The following is a 17,932-nucleotide window of genomic DNA, read 5'->3' as shown; positions in this document are numbered from 1 at the left end:
AATATTGTGTAAATTTTTCTTGCCCTATTATTTCTAATTGGTGTTTGATTAGAGACTTGTACTAACATTATATTCTCTGGCTTCATCCTAGTGACTCATATGGGTTAGTAGATATATTTATTGAAATAGTAAATTCCTAAATGTGCATGTTGAAAAGGTCTGCTGCCTTTCTAATCAATGGGGTTTGGAAAACACGAGGATTGTTGAGTTAGGTCTTCCACTTACGAGCTCTAGTCATAGAGTGTGATAGTTTCCTAACCTGCAAAATGGAGATGGTAATACAGCCTTGCAGTGTTATTTTTAGAGTATATAGCACTGCCTCCGTGCTATTTCTCCATCATTTAACATAAGTGATATTCTCTTCATGACTTCATACAAAGCGATGTAACATATTGATAAAACATGTTAAGCATCACAAGCACATAGTCTCTAAATGACTGCATTATTGTGACTCAGTTACTTTCTGGGTTAGGTAAAATGTCTTAATTCTGATTCTAAAGGTAAATTTGTTTGAAAACAATGCTGCCTATCTCTCCATATTTTTTTTTTATTATGCTATATGAAGGAACTCTTGATATTTTAGACTGTTGACCCATTGGTTTTGTCATGAGTCAGAAAAAGTGTGGTTTTTTTCCCATATACTTGGAACTAAGCATATGTAATTAACTAATAGAAATTCTTCTCCGAAAAGAAATCTAAACTTGTCATCACTGAACAACACAAACATATGAAACATAAGTTTTGTAAAACGTTCAGCTTGACTATATCCAGAAGATGAGGGGATAAACTAACACTTAGTCTGCCAGCATGTAAGGAAATGAGCACCCCTCATCTCTAGCATCCATGTCACCGAGCCACCAACAAGGCCTTGTGTAGCTAGGACAGCAAGAGCTGTGTGACTTAGAGGAAAGGTTGAGAATGCATGTGCTTTTTTATCCTGATACAGGGATTTGGGTCCTGGGAGAAGACAGCGGGGAGCCCAGAACAGCTTTACTTCTCGCTTTTGCCCTGTTATAAGCTGAACTCAGTTTTTAAGCAGAGTCTTCAGCATAACTATGTGAATTTATTTGTGATTATTTGCTCATTCCATATTGACTGTTTACTAGGCACAGGAGACATTCAAGTTTATTTTATGAAGTTTCTGTCTTCCTTGAACTAACAGGCTAGCACTGGTGTGTGGTGTAATGTGCAGTGGGAGAAACTGGCCGGGGGATAATTCCACCCGGAGGACTTTTGACAAGGAGCTTGGAGTTGGAGTAGGATTTTCGCAGGCAGTCCAGAGAGCGAAGGGTGTTCTAGACAAGAAAATCTGGCTCTGGCAGCCGGTCCTCAAATCTCATAGTGTGTAGTATGTCCTACTAATCTCCCTTTTTGTTGGCTTACGACATTTTAATTTAATAGATCAATTGTGACATTAGTAAGGTTTATGCTTAAAGTGACGTCTAACTTAATTTACTGATTTATTTTACTTTGAGACAGGTAGTCTTCAACGAACCAGAGAAAGGCTAGCTGCTCCTCTAATTGCACAAACATGTGGTAATCAAGTCTCGTTTCAGCCCAGCTGAAATCTGTAATTAGAGGAAAGAATTTGAATGCTTGGCTTTAGAAGGTCACGCATTAAATCGGAGAGCACCTCATGCCATGTTAACATTCTCATTTCCAAAATTTGCATTCACTGTGAGCAGTGTATTCAGATCTAAGGGTGACGTTATCAGAATAGAGGAAAGCAACCACTTTCAAAGCAATTGAAAATACATCTGAAGAACGAGTGTAAGAGAAGAAGGTTTATTATTATGCATTAATGTGTTTGTTGGGTACCTAAGGGATGGATTGCTGCTACTTAGATTGGATCGTGCACTGCTACTTAGCATTGTTCATTGCATCAATAAACAAATTTGACTAGCCATTTACCCCTTTAGTCCAGTCATCAATTTCTGGAGAAACAACCCATAAAGAAACCCTTTTCCTAGTTCTAACTCCCCATAGCTAAAACTTTGGCAAGACAATTGACAAACAAGATAGAACAGCAGCTAATGGTGCCTGAGAATGTGTAGGAAATATGATCTACACTCATTAAAGGAGTAATTAATATGTATTAAGGCATAATAGGTAATTATTTATTAACTCATTCAACAATTATTTATGCCCTGCTGTGTGCCAGGCAAATTTCCTGTCCATGTGAATCTTACTCTCTAGTGAGAAAAGCAGACAACAAAAAAGTAAACAGACACATTTCTAAATTATGGGTTGAAATCAGTACTATGAGAAAAATAAACAGCCATTTTTACAGAAAAAGAAACAGAAGAAGAGGTTCACTTACAAAGTATGGTCAGAGGAGGCCTTTCTGAAGAAGCAACATTTACATTGACACCTAAAGAATTCGAGGGTACAGCCATGTGAAGAGGCAGGGTGGCGAGGGGGCAGTGTGGTCTGTAAGCCTGCCAGGAGTCGGTGCAGGAAGTACAAGACAACATGGCAGAAAAGATTGAGTGCATTCCAAGAAAGATAGTGGTCATGAGATGAGTTCGATGAAGTAAGCAGGGGCCTGATCAATCAGGCCTAAAAAAATGATTGTTAGCATATATGCAATAGAAAGTTATCAAGGGGTTTTCAAAAAGGGAATAGCCTAACATGGTTCATCTAATCAAAAGATGGTTATCTCAAGTGGGTAGTAAATTGGACAAGTTATTTTATTGAGAGACAAGTTGGGAACTTGCTGTAGTGGCTCTGGACTGGGGTGGAGGCAATATAGATGACAGGGAGTGGGTGTGTTGGCTAGAGACTTTGGAGGTACACCTACACAAACTTGCTGTTCACAGGTTTCTGGCTGGATCAGTTTTAGAAGTCAGAAAATTCTAACTCTCAGCTCAGATACTGACAACTTTAAGTTAACAAGGATGTTAGAGACCAAGAAAGTGAACTTCCTTTTTCTCCTCCTAAAATGATTTCCAAAAACCCAAGGTTATGACTGGTTCAAGTACTGCTCTTCTAGGAAATTCACTTTCTCAAACTTAGTTCTCCAAGAATGATGTAAAATTCTAAAGTGAAAATCTGATGGAAAAGATCTTTGCGTTTGTGTCTTTATCTTCCCATGTTCTAAGAGATGTTTTTTAAACTTAGGAAAATCCTTCCTCAAAAGCCTCATGTTCAGAAATGAAAGAAACACCCTTAGAGATCCTGGTTCGAGCTCCTCAAAAGAGAATTAGGACCAAGAGCCAAGAATATAACTTGTCCAAGATATTTTTGCTTTGAAAAGGATTTAAACATTGTTGCACCTTCTAGTGAGTTTGTAGAGGCTCGTAAAGGTTATTTGAGCAGTTATTAATTTCCCTTCAGCATTTGTTGAAAATGTTTTTTTGATATCTTAGCAAAGTTTATAGTAAAACCATCTTGGATCAAAATATACTTCATGAAGTAAAGATATTTAAAATTACCCAATTGAAAATAATATTATGTAGCTTATATGGACTGAGAACAAATTTTTACCCAAGCTGTTCCTTTGTAAGCAAGACGTTATTTTTCAAGGGGTCAGTTTAAGTTTCTTTAGGATACTCTCAAATAATATAATGGTTATAACCAGAGGAGGACCAGATCTGTCCAATTTGTATAATACCAAATTAACAAATTCTTAGGTCTGTGTGGACTTCTGCTGGAACCTGGATTTTTAAAATAGTGAAAAATGTACCAAGTCAGAAGCTCCCCCACAGTTCATTCCCACCCTGGGGTTCTCCATGCTGATTCTGACCCCTTCGGGCAGATGAATTCCACCAGCATGAATCTTTCCTCCTGCTCTGCTTCAGGATTTTCTCTCAGACCACACCCCTGTTCCCATGAGTAGGAGTGAAGCTTTAGAGAAATGGAAAATGTTTTTTCTGTACTAAAAAAATTAAGATCCCAGGGCAAATGATGAATAGTCAGAGATGAGTTATGACAGATAAGGATGGAAGAGATTGTTTCTGCACTGTTCTAGATATTGGTGTCCACAACAGGTTTGAAGCTAATGGCAAACATTAGACTAAAACATGTTAGTCTCTTTTATTTGACAAAGAGCAATTAGCTTACTTGATTTTGCCTGCTGAAGTTTGGTTAAGATTTAAAAGCAACTGTGATAACTCAATTGAGTTTGATAATTCAGTGTTATTTTTTTTAGAGTGTGCTGAGTGTGTATGTGCAGTGCTGGTGGGGTGTGTGGAGGGAACAGAGAATGCAGATCAGTATTGAGGTATTTTAAGAATGTGTATTTCAGTATAGGACATAAAAAGGGAATAAGGTTATTTTCATGAGTCTCGGGGTGGGGGCTGGAGAATGGTCTTAAGAAAGTCGAATGACCAATAAGCACCTGAAAAGATGCTCTACCTCATTAGCCACCACAGAGATGCAAATCAGAACCACAATGAGATACAGTACACACACACTAGGATGGATGGCTGTACGCTCAGAACTGCTTAATGATGGGTATACATTCTGAAAAATACATTGTTAGGTGATTTTGTCATTGTGCGAACATCATAGAAGCATTTACACAGACCTAGATAGCATAGCCTCCTGCACACATGGGCTACATGGTCTCGCCTATTGCTCATAAGCTACAAACCTGTACAGCATGTTACTGTACAAAACAACACAGGATTAAATCAAACACAAGAGAAAATGATGTGATCAAGAGATGCAATAAACAGCATGTGTGAGGCTGCTGCCAGCGTAACGCAGCATACTGTTTATGACAATTGTTTTTTTTTTTTTTTATATAAGAAGAAAGAGTATACTCTAAAATAATAAAAAGCATAGTATAGTAAATCCATAAACCAGTAACATCGTTGTTTGTTGTCATTGTCAAGTGTCCTGTCTGGCAGTACAGTAGCTTTCTTTACACCGTCATCACCACAAACATGTGAATAATGCACTGGACTACAACGCCACGAGGCTATAGGAATTTTTCAGCTCCTTTGTAATCTATGGGACCACCATTGTGGTTCATGATTGTAATAAAAAACATAGGCAATAACAAATGTGAAAGGAGATGAGTAGAATGTGTGGTCCTCTCACACACTGCTCGTGGGAATGTAGAGCAGCAGCTTTGGAAATCAGTCAGGCTTTTCCTCAAAGGTCAAACCTAGAGTGACCGAGGCATCCAGCAGTTCCCTCCTAGGTGTATACCGAAGAGAAGTGAAATATGTCCACACAAACACTTGTACACATATGTTCATAACAGCATTATTTATAATCTCCAAAAAATTGGAACAACTCAAATGTCCATCAAATGATGAATGGATAAATAAAATGTGGTATATCCATACAATGAAATAGTATTTGGTAATAAAAAGAAATAAAACACTGAAATATACTGTAACGGATGAACGTTGAAATTATTATGCTAACGGAGAAGACAATCACAAAAGACTATATGTTGTACAATTTGATGTATATAAATGTCCGCAATTGGCAAATACATAGGCTCTCAGAGTAGATTAGCCCCTGTCAGTGTTTAGGGGAAGAAAGGAGTGGCGGTGACTGTTAGAGAAGTTTCTTTTGCCGAGTGTGGAATGTTTTAAAATAGATGATTGCACAATTCTGTGAATATATTTTTGAAACATTGAATTGTCCACTTAAATGGGTATATTTTACAGTATGATATCTCCATGAAGGTTTTTTTTTTTTTTTATTAAAGAAAGTAAGTGGAATTCTCACATTAGTGTTCTAAGCATAAGAGAGCCACAATTGAATGTGCCAATCCCCTTCCATGATCCCGTTAGACTGTCCATGGTTTTGAAATCCTATATCGGTTCCTTCGTGTTCCTGCCTGGCACACTCCTGGCCATCCCTCCTGTGTTCAGGTAGTTCTGTATTTACTCAAGGAAAGCAAGTCTCTTAACTAATAACATGAATATTAGCTCAATCAATATTTGAGAGAGAAATCTGCTGGCAAAACCTGTCAAGGGAAGTAAGAGCAAAAATAAATGAATGGGACTACATCAAACTAAAAAGCTTCTGCATAGCAAAAGAAACCGTCAATAAAACAGAGATAACCATCTGATGTGAAAAGATATTTGCATTTGCAAAGAATACCTCTGATAAGGGGCTAATATCCAAGACATATAAAAAAAACTCATACTACTCAATAACAAAAAGCAAACAAATCCAACTAAAAACGGGCAGAGGACCTGAACAGATGCTTCTCCCAAGAAGACATACAAATGGCCAACAGACATATGAGAAGATGCTCAACTTCACTAGCTATTAGGGAAATAAAAATCAAAACCACAATGGATACCACCTCACACCTGTAAGAATGGCTGTTATCAACAAGACAAGAAACTTGAACTCTGGGCAGCTGCTAGGTCATGAGAGGAATTTTGAGCCCAGAGAAAGGAGACATTTTTTTTTTGAGGCAGACAGTAATAGGAACAGACTTTTTCCATGGTGCTTCCTAGAGCGTGAGCTCTCAGTGAAGATTACCCACGCTGATGCTGAAGAACTGGCTGTAGAATTACAATGTGGTCTTGGATATTGGCATTTTGAGTGAATTCAAGTGTCCATCAGTTGAACAACCATTATAGCAAATTAATATCTCATAGCTTGGGTTCTTTGGTTTATGTGGAAAGCTATTGTTTACAATGTTAACAATTCTCCTTAAAAGACCTTTAAATTTTCACCATCATCATCATTTAGACTATATATACATAACATTTCTTATATCATATTATAATTTCACTTTGAATTCTAATGCTCATAGAGTTTTAGGAGCTATGAATTTGCAGTTTTTAAAATTAATGAAATTACAGAGCCAAATTATGAAAATTACATTATACCTAATATTCCTAAAATGATGTAAGACTTTTCTTTATGCAATTTAGGTTTTCTAATTATGATTATAATATTATTAATATATAGATACACCAGAGGTTTGCCTGCTCACTCTTTTCAAATGTTATCTTACATGAAGCCTCTGAGCATTTTTATTTTATTTCATTCCATAATGATTGATTTTGCTTTTGTTTCCTGAGTAAGATCTGTAAGAAAACAGTAAGGATCATACCCTGAATGTCTTTCTGAGTTTGAAAACTTCATTTAATCAACTTTATCTGTCATTTCATCTTGCTGAGTAATGTTAGACATTCTCTAAATAATCCATCAGCCGTGTCTCTGCCTTGTCCCACTCGGCCCGGGCCACGTTCTACCTCCAGCAGAGGACGAAGTTTACCCTTCTTCCAGGAGAGGCAGTTTAGGCACTGTCTCTAGATCAGGGAAGTGTTCCTGGCCCTGTCTCCACAGCTCATCGATCTCTCTCTGGAGAAAGACTGCCATGTCTCCTTGCAGGTTCTTTCCTGGAGTGATTTAAAACTTGAACCTGAGCTGTATAAAGTCCTGTCTGGGTAACTGTGCCTTACAGAGTGAGGGTCATGCTGAGAAGTGGCCACTTCTGCTTTTACAAAAAGGACGTGCAATCCCCTCCTGGCATAAGCCACGTCCACCACTGCACTGTACAGAATTAGTTAACCTTGGCAAATTGAAAGCGAAAGCTCAGAGGGGGAGGAAGCTGTCCTGCCAGTGCACACTCAGGAATTAGGCTTGTCCTGTCCTTTGGAGACAGGCAAATTCAAGCTTTCTGGCTTTTTAAAGGAAATAAATACTAATTTTCAGAAAGTAGTAGTGTCGATGAGGACAGAATTACGGCTATGTTGGTGGAGACCGTAACTCCCCTGCCTTGAGCAGAATAGTCCCAGGGTCATGAGGTCAGTACCATCTCTTTTCGGGCTTCACAGTGCTGCTCCGCCCACTGTGGAATGGTTTAGGAATGAGCTGGGGTGAGGGGTGCCCTGGAACGGAAGGCAGCATTCAATGTTAGTGAGGTGTGGTCCACCCACTTCCTCCCTGAGACGGCCCTGAACCTCCGAGTGCCATTAACCCAAAGATGACCCTCGCCTCCACCACGTCAGGTGTATTGGGGCCATAGGAGAAGGAAGTACGCTCGATTTAACATTCCATCCAGGGAGCGTGTAGCAGAGCCCAGTAATGAGATGCTGTATGAGGGTGACGTTGTTGTTGATAAATAGGGAGTAATCTATAGTCATATTAATGAATATTGATACAAAATTCCATATATTTAAGCTCTATTAATTTGTCTCTGTTGTTTAACATGGTCACCTAAGGTAGACTGCATTTACTATCCCTTTGAAAAATGATAAAACCTAAAATTAGGATAAAGACATTTGTTCTTTCTCCGAAGAATATATTGAATACTCATGCCACATAATATCAGGCATCGTGATATTATGGTTTATAATAAGGAATGTATATTTGGTCTTCAGTTTCATTTCTGGCGCAGAGCTCCTGAAACCCTTGGACTATCCTAAGTGGAGAGAGCGATAACGATGTCTTTTCTTATCTTAACGAAATGACTTTGGAAAGCCTCTAGGTGACCTAAGGGTGGGCAGTCGGACCAGCCCTGTGGCCACGGCATTAGGACATGCATCCTCACCCCCTGACCTCTGGGGAGGGGAGCGCTGCCGATTCAGTTAGCAATGACCAATGATTTAGTCAGTCATGCCTATGTAAAGAAGCCTCTGTAAAAACCTCAAAGGCTGGAGTTTGAGGAGCTTCCAGCTGGGTGAACATAACAGAGGTTTGGGAAGGGTGGCACACATAGAGAGCATGGGAGCTCCACACCCCTTCCCACCTAGCTTTCCCTGTGCATCTCTTCCATAAGGCTTTCCTGAGTTATGTCCTTTTATAATAAGCCAGTGCCCTAGTGAGTAAAATGCTAAAGTTCTGTGAACTGTTCTAGCAAATTAATCAAACCTAAGGAGGGTGTTGTTTGAACTTGCTGTCTCTAGCCCACTGGTCAGAAGCACAGGTGACAACATGGACTTGAGATTGGAGTCTGAAGCGGGTGGATTGGTGGCAGTCTCATGGGCCTGAGGCCTTAATCCGTGGGATGTAATGCTATCTCCCAGCCAATAGGGTCAGAATGGGTTACTTGCTTGTTGGTGTGGGGAAAACACACACATACACACACACATTGAAGTTGGCATCGGAATTGGAGACATTCATTTAGAATTTAGAAGAGCTGGAAATAGAAGTCTGCACGTTAGAATCTCAAGTCCTCTAAGCTTTAATTTGTCATAAAAGTGCATGGAGCTCAGCCACTAAAATGTTTTGGGTGATGAAAAGGGAAGGAAGTAGAAGTAATAACTCTTTAATCTAAAATATTCTAATTATCATAAATTTACATAATATATACTTTCCAAAAATAAAGCATATCAGAAATAAAAGCATTTATAGTAGATCTTAATTTTATGAGATGGAATTACTTTTTTAAATTAACCTCTTCAGTTCACATTCCTATGGCCCAGGGGTGAACATTTTTGGAAAGTTTTGCAAAATTCCATTTGGCCACTTTAAAGTGTTCCAAGTTTGTGGGGGAGGTAAATAAGATGAGGAATGGTTGGGAAAAGTACATTTCATCAGTTAAGAGAATTTAAAATGTTCACAGATAACTCAAAAGCTTTCATTTTAAAAGTCAGTCTAGATGTGGTTATTACTGTATTCTTAAATTCACATGTTGTTTTTAGGATAGAAGCACTCTTAATTCTGCACTGAGTTTGTACATGGATTTATTTCCTACAGCCTCTGATTAATTTTCCTAATGCTTTTATTTCACAAAGACAGAATAAAAGAATTACAGCATAGAGTACTATAGCATGAACTTAAGGCTAGATAGTATTGATGACAAATTAGAGAAAAGGTGGAAAAGCATTTTTTTAATATCACGATGATGGACAGACAGACAGATGGAAGTTATTCCCAATCACACATAACCGTGCAGGAAAAATTACAAATATAAGTAAGTGAAAGTTATGTTATGATGAAGAAAGCTTAAATTGGCTCCTGTTTTTAAGCCCTCTACTTTATCTATTATTAATAAGGAAAACGATTCGCAACCACTTTGCCACTGGTTATGATCTGCCGCCCCGTCCCTAACATTCAGTGAGAATCAGGAACCGTGCACAGCCTCTTAGCTTAAGCAAGGCGAGAACAGGACCATCAGAAATCCAGTGGCTCATAGTGGAAAGGACAAAATGTCTTGACTCCCAAAAAGTATATATTTTACCACTCATGTAGTTATTAAAATAAGTTTTCTAATGGTGCCGACCAAAGAAAAACTAAAAAGTGTTCACACCCAAATTCTTCATTGTTAGTGGCCATTTTCTATTTTTTACCTGAGTGTTTAATGAATTCTTTAGCCTGAGGGTTTAATGGAGTTCATAAACTTTGGGGACAATTACTACAATAGATACAGTTTTATTCATAATTTTATAGTCTAGAACCATGATTCCTTGTGTACAGTTTGGTGATCCAAAAACCTCTGAAACCCAAAGATTTTCATAAGTTTGTGGCAACTTCAACTCACATGAGGCTATCTGTTATAGTCTTTACCCATTCCACTTACTGTGAATGTTCATATATTTACTAAAGAAATATTAATGTGTTCAATTACTTTTTGCTTTGTCAGACCATTTTGTAGTATTATATGCCATATTTCTGTGTGAAATTAGAAAAGTTCTGAATTCTCTAATCCATCTGGCTCCAGGGGTTTGGGTTAAAGGATTATAGAAGGAATGGATATCTGGCTGACTGAACCCTATACTCACTCACTGGTCCTAATTCTACTCTCTCAAGAACCACGCAAATCCAATCTCTTGTTCATGTGATGAGTTTTCAGATATTTGAGGCCAGCTGTGAAGATGCTGTCAGGTTTTCCATTGCCCCGATACAGTATTCCTAGTTCTTTTGATTATTCTAGACTCTCTTTGGATTTACCTGATTCACTTAGATTCTCACTCAGCTGTTATTTCAGCTGTGCCTTTACTGGAACCATGATTTACACAACAGAGTACACTTCTTAACACTCCCAGTATCGGCATGGCCATACCTGTCACCTTTTGTGCTCTGGGAGAGATTTTTCAAGCTGGACTATTTAAAAATCAGTCTTCCCCAGCCTAAGGTAGATCCTCTAAGGAATGGGTACCCTAAGACAAATCCTGAGAAACTGAAAGGAATGGGAAGTCAAGAATGCTTATATCTAACGTTTCCTTTTCCTTTCTAATCATTCCCTGTAGTGCCATCTTCCAATTTTTTTCCACCCCAAACACCACTTCCGCATTCTTCACTGTGAACTTATGAATTATCCATGTGCTTTACTGAGGTCATGCAACAAGTATTTATTAAGTGGCTACTACATACCAGGCAGGGGAGTTATGAACAAAACCATGCCCCTGCCCTCTGGACTTACATATGGAGAAACTGATTAGCAGTAAATGTGCACTGGGTGCTGATATGGGCCCTGACAAAAAATAAAGTGGGGCAAAGGGAGGAAGAGAGCTTTAGGAAGTGGTGGTTGGTGTATAAGCTAGCCCGGCAGGATATGTCTGGGAAGTGACAGATAGCAGGGACTTAAAGGAAGTAAAGGGAATAAATGGATGAATATCTGAAGGTAGAATATTCCAGACAGAGGTAACAGCAAATGCAAAGCCTGAGGAAGCAGGGAGGTTTGGGAGGAGGTTAAAGTTGCTGGAACAGAGTGAGCAAGCAGAGAGAGGTAGATAGATGATGAGTGTAGAGGTGGGATATTGGGGCCAGACTGTATCCTGGTGGATCAAGTGAAGAAAAGGCTTCAAGAAGAAGGGAGAAGAGGTAGAACCACGTGAAATGCTGCATGAGGGAGATGAGGACCGAGAGTTGATCTTTTGATTTGAGACCTTGGAAGAATTCATTGGTGATGTCTGCAAGAGTAGCCTTTATCAACTGCTTAGGGACAAACGCTGGATTAGATGGGAGCAGATGAAGTAGCCAACTCTTTTGAGGAGTCTGTACATATAAAGGGTCATAGGTAAAAGGTCTAGCTGGAGAGGAAAGTGGATTAAGGATTTTTTTTTTTTTTGATGGTAGGATAAACAATATGTTTTGGGCCAGATAGGAATAATCCAACAGAAGAAAAATGGTGACCCTTGTTGTCCCTTAACATATGTGTTTCCTTGATTCATATCTGCCTTGTACCTCCCAAATCTTACTCCTTAATTAAGCCATTCTTCCTCTTGCATAATTCTAAACCATTATGACATAAATAGCTTTGTTGTACTGTTTGATGAGTTTTATAGGGAGGATATGTGATAAACTCTCTATAAATTAATTCCTATGTCTAATAGCCCTTGAATTCTTTCCCCCCAAAAAGTCTCTCTTTAAAAAAAAAAAAAAAGGACTTAGCTTTTTTTTTTCTGCAATGGATTTGCCATCAGAACACAGGTGTCATGAAAACCAACACTTTTTCTAAGCCTAAATGGGAAAGAAAAGACTCATGTCAACGTCATTGTCATTGGACTCATAGATTCTGGCACGTCTACCACAACTGGTCATCTGATTTATAAATGTAGTGGGATCAACAAAAGAACCACCGAAAAAAATCTGAGAAGAAGGCTGCTGAGATGGGGAAGCGCTCCTTCCAGTATGCCAGCGTCTCGGATATATGAAAAAGCTGACCATGAACGTAGTGTCGCGATTGAAACCTCCCTGTGGAAATTCGAGATCAGCAAGTATCATGTGACCATCATCGATGCCTCAGGACACAGAGGCTTTATCAACACAATTGCAGATACATCTCAGGCTGACAGTATTGTCTCAGCTGTTGCTGCTGGCATTGGTGAATGTGAAGCATGTGTCTCCAAGAACGGGCAGACCCCTGAGCATGCCCTTCTGGCTTACACACTGGGTGTGAAACAACTAATGGTTGGTGTAAACAAGATGGATTCCACTGAGCCGCCTTACAGCCAGAAAAATAAATGAGGAAATCATTAAGGAAGTCGGCACCTACATTAAGAAAATTGGCTGCAAGCCTGACACAGTAGCATTTGTGCCAGTTTCTGGTTGGAATGGTGACAGCATGCTGGAGCCAAGTGCTAACATGCCTTGGTTCAAGGGATGGAAAGTCACCCATAAGGATGGCAGTGCAGGTGGAACCACACTGCTTGAAGCTCTGGATTGTATCCTGCCATCGACTTGTTCAACTGACGAGCCCTTGTGTTTGCCCTTCCAGGATGTCCACAGAAATTGGTGGTATTGGCACTGTCCCTGTGGGCCACGTGGAGGCTCGTGTTCTCAAACCTGTTACAGTGGGCACCTTTGCTCTAGTCAGCATTACAACGGAACTCAAGTCTGTTGAAATGTACCATGAAGCTTCGAGTGAAGCTCTTCCTGGGGACAATGTAGGCTTTGCTGCCAAGAGTATGTCTGTTAAAGATGTTCGTTGTGGCAGTGTGACAGGTGACGGCAAAAATGACCCATCATTGGAAGCAGCTGGCTTCATGTCTCAGGTGGTTATCCTGAAATCACCCAGGCCAAATCAGTGTCAAATACGCACCTGTGCTAGATTGTCCCGCAGCTCACGTCGCTTGCAGATTTGCTGAGCTGATGAAGAATATCGATCGTCGTTCTGGGAAAAAGCTAGAAGATGGCCTGAAGTTTTTGAAATCTGGTGATGCTGCCACTTTTGATATGGTTCCTGGCAAGCACACATGTGTTGAGAGTTTCTCTAATTATCCTCCTCTGGGCCATTTTGCTGTTTGTGACATGAGACAGTTGCTGTGGGTGTCATCAAAACAGTGGACAAGAAGGCAGCTGGAGATAACAAGGTCACCAAGTCTGCCCAGGAAGCTCAGAAGGCTACATGAATATTATCCCGAACACCTACCACCCTAATCGTAATCAGTGGTGGAAGAACAGCCTCAGACTGTTTGTCTCAATTGGCCATTTAAAAAAGTTTAATAGTAAAAGACTGGTTAATGATCGCAATGCATTGTAAAAACCTTCAGAAGGAAAAGAGAATGTTTTGGGGACCATTTGATTTTGTGTGTGTGTGTGGCAGTTTTTAAGTTATTAATTCTTAAAATCAATGCTTTTTAATGGAAACTACTTGACCAAAAATCTGTCACAACATTTTGAGACCCCAGGGAAACAAAGTTTAATGAGAAAAAAAGGACTTTATCTATTCATACACATTGTCCTTGCTAGTGTCAAACAAACCATAGTGTAAGTACCAACAGAGCTGATCTTTATATCTCACTAGCTATAATTGAAAGCTTTTCTGAACCACATGCAAAAAAAAAGTCACCGAAAGAAAATATCTTAACACAGGTGGAAATAGTAGAGGTAAAGTTTAGTAAAGATAAATAGAAAAGGATGTTTGCATGAAAAATGTCAAATGTGATAAACAACACTATTTTCCTGTAATAAAAGATGAACTTTGCTGTCAGATGTGATTTTATAATAGCTTTGGCCATCGTGCATGATAGAAGTTCATTTTATTTGCCATCATAAGTGTGTGGAACCAGGGAGCGCCCTTTCACCATTTTGTTGAAGAAACCAAAAACATCATTGGAACGCACAGAAAGAACATGGTCATTCCTACAGGGCTTAAAGAAAGGGCAGTTCAGCTACTTTTGTAAATTCCACGTAAATCCACATCTCGTAGAGAGTTAAAGTTGTCTCAACTACATGATCCTTGAGAAAAACAAACCCTTCCTTTCTAAATCAGAGATTTTAAATCAGCAGTGAAAAACACATGATCACTTAAAATTTCTAACAGGTAAGTGGATATAAATGTTCCTGTTTTCACTGACCATTAAACACTTACCATCTAAGCATTTTAAGAAGTTCTTAAAAAATTTGTCAACTTTTTCTGATACCGTCTTAAATTCCTATGGAAGATTCTGAAAGAAGGATTCTCTTGGTTTGACAGGATATAATTGACCTCTTTATTTACAAAATGGAATGCAAACCCTGCTGTTTACTCATCTAGTCCTAAAGCAAATGTGTTTTCGTGCTTCAGCTGGACCGAACTGTCAGCATTTCCAGCACTTGTCCAAGACTAGCCACCTACTGACTGCTCTTCAGTTGAGACCGTTGCAATTTGAGATAATTGAGGAAAATCTGCTAATTGTCCTAGATATTTTCAGAGTTATATTCATGTATCGGGTCAGATCACCAGAGAGCAGCGGGACCAACCACAGTGCATGTTGACTTTCCTCTCCTCACTGAGTTAAAGTTTAAAAATTAATCTGTTTATATTGAGGATTTGTATTTAAAAATGGACACTGGAGAAATTTCTCTGTCCTCTGTATTTTTAGATTCATACTGACTACAATTCACATTTCTTATTTAGAGAACTATGTCAAAAATTCCTTCTAGAAATTAGAATCAAGAAAAAGGGGTGGTAATTTTGTTTCCTCAGAACAATCTTACACGCCTTCCTTTTTCAAAGTTAAACACTAAAACCCATTTTGTTTCCATTACTACTTTTCCTTGAATTGAGTTCAGTTTGTACAATTATAATACTTCTCCCCTGTATCTGATAAAGCACATGTGACCGTTTTTCAAATAGCTTCTCTTTTCAAACATCATTTTAAACTGCCACAATTTATATAGTCAGTTTTAAAGGAGTCAGTCTTTTAGAATTAAATACTTCTAAAAATAGAAATATATGTAAATATGAAAAATAACATAAATATGTTACTATAATGAATGCAAATATATAAATATATGATAAATATAAACATACAAATGTAAATGGATATATAAATCGATAGAAAGAGGAAGGTGGTGGTGGCTGTGTAGGTCGTCTTTCCCACGCATGCGCGCTGTGAGAGGCAGCGTGATGCAGCGGTTGGACCGCCGGTGAGCTGTGGCGGTCAGATGTTTTCTGGACTGAAACCACAGGCCTGCTACATGCTGGTGTGTGAGCCCAAGCACATAATTCTACCATTTTAAAGTTCAGTTTCCTCATTGTAAAAATTGGGTGACAACAGTACCTCGTGGGGTCATTACAAGATTTAAAGGAGATAACATCTGCAAACGTTCTTAGCACAGTGCTTGGCGCTTGCGTTCTCGGTGAGTGTCGGTGCTGTTTCAGCGAGTCGGGTGCTGGGCTTGCCATGCCACGTGAAGAGGAAAGACATCCCATTCTCCGCTTTCCAGGAGCTCACACCAACGTGTCTTCTGAGATGCTCGTTTTGTGGATGCTCTCTAAAGGGAAATAACTATTGAACTTGGGAAACAAAATGAAGATTCCCCAGCCCAATTTTTGTCCCATTGTAAACATGGTATATGTTTACAGTACTAATTAGCCAGACATTAAGCTCAGGATTATACACCCTTTTTCGTGGGAGAGATGTGGAAGGAGAGCCGACCAGGTCTGGATTTTCTTCATTCTTTTTATTGTGTGACCTCGAGAACCTCTTTGAGACCCAGGCTCCTCGTCTCTAAAACAGCACAACGGCCCATCTCATATTGGTCGCCAGGTGGTTTTATAAGATGGTGCACATGAAACACCCACTGTGTATGGCTCACCACTGCCTCTCTGCAAATGTTAATTTTCTTCAAATGAAAAAGCAGCTCTGTCAATTTTTGGACATTTATGATGGCTAGGGCAGTTTTTCTCTGTTCTTAGATTTAAACAAACTCTGTAATAAATTTTACCAGTTAATTGTGCTTTAACCTTTAGCATGATGCTTTTTAAAACAGGAACAGAACCATACATAAAGTTACACCGTTGTCTTCTTCAGGCATATTTGATCATCATAAATTCATCTAAGTATCGTCTCACCTGGCCATCATTTCTCTATCTAGTCTGTAAACATCCCATTAGACACTCTTTAACTGCTTTGTTGAAATGAAGATATATTACATCTATGTAATTTCTTTACCACTAACCTAGGAGTTAATAAAAGTTAGTGAAACTAGTCTGACACAGTTTCATGTTGATTCATATAGTATATCCAAAATTAGTTTTCCTATACGATGGAAGAAAGTGAATATGATTCCTAAAACTACTTCATAACTTTAAATTTTATGTACATTTATCCAAACTGAATTGTTATTTCTAGATGGAATTACAACAGTAAATCAGTAAACTCAATGGTCAAGTCAAATAAAACCCCACATAGTTTACTCAAAATGTGAATTGAATGTCCAGACTCCTTGCCGAAGAGTTCACCAGAAGGAGGGGGAAAAACAAGATATAAAACTAAGCCCTAGTTATTTGCCAAAGTGTATCCCTGAGATCCTTTTAGCTTAATTTTAATTTTCCTATCCATCATCACTCTTTCACGGAGTCAGTTATTTTTCAAATATCTAGTGAATACTTACTTATTTGGGGTTTATTATTCTTGGGAATGTAAAAATGGATGTACATGAGCCTTAATCTCAAGGGCCATACTATTCAACAAGGCAAAAAGGACAGATATATGAATAGCCATAAAATAAAAATTAGAACGAAATTATGCAAAAGCATAGAGGATTGCATAAATAGGCCTGTCATGAAGGTCAGGAGTGTGTGTAGCCTTTAAGATGTTTTAATTTTTACATTTTTCAGTTTTTCAATTATAGTTGACATACAATATTATATTAGTTTCAGATGTACAACATAGTGATTAGGCGCTTAATGTAACTTAGTAATTATCACCCTGATAAGTCTAGTACCCATCTGACATGTGATCATTACAATATTATTGACTATGTTCCCTATGCTATACTTCACATCCCCATAATTTTTTTTTAATTAAATTTATTGGGGTGACATTGGTTAATAAAATTATATAGGTTTCAAGTATACAATTTAATAATACATCATCTATATACTTCATTGTGTGTGAACCACCCAAAGAGGTATACTTTCTATAGAAAGCTTTGCGCTTAACTTGAAGGACCTGTGGGAGGAAGAGAAAAAGAGACGAGGCAGTCCCAGAGGAACATATTTAGCAAGGACCCCCCACAGGGTGGGGAGTGGTTCCAGATGGTTGGAGCCCAGGGGACATTGTAGAGACTAAGGAGAAGTTAGGTTAGTTGTAAAAGGCCTTGAAACCTCATAACGAGCTTAATTTTT

At 38.7% G+C, this 17,932-nt stretch overlaps 1 protein-coding gene and 1 pseudogene across 1 annotated transcript in view; both read left to right on the top strand.

The window, feature by feature from the left end:
• Nucleotides 1-13,724, top strand: part of LOC112472775 — a 20,070-nt pseudogene extending 6,346 nt beyond the window's left edge.
• Nucleotides 1-17,932, top strand: part of FMN2 (formin 2) — a 259,754-nt gene that overhangs the window by 230,668 nt on the left and 11,154 nt on the right. The window lies entirely within an intron of this gene.

This window comes from Pteropus alecto, unplaced genomic scaffold (assembly GCF_000325575.1).
Source record: "Pteropus alecto unplaced genomic scaffold, ASM32557v1 scaffold279, whole genome shotgun sequence".
NCBI classification, from domain to species: domain Eukaryota; kingdom Metazoa; phylum Chordata; class Mammalia; order Chiroptera; family Pteropodidae; genus Pteropus; species Pteropus alecto.
The sequence above is the reverse complement of the archived record's forward strand: the minus strand, read 5'-3'. Positions and strand labels throughout refer to the sequence as shown.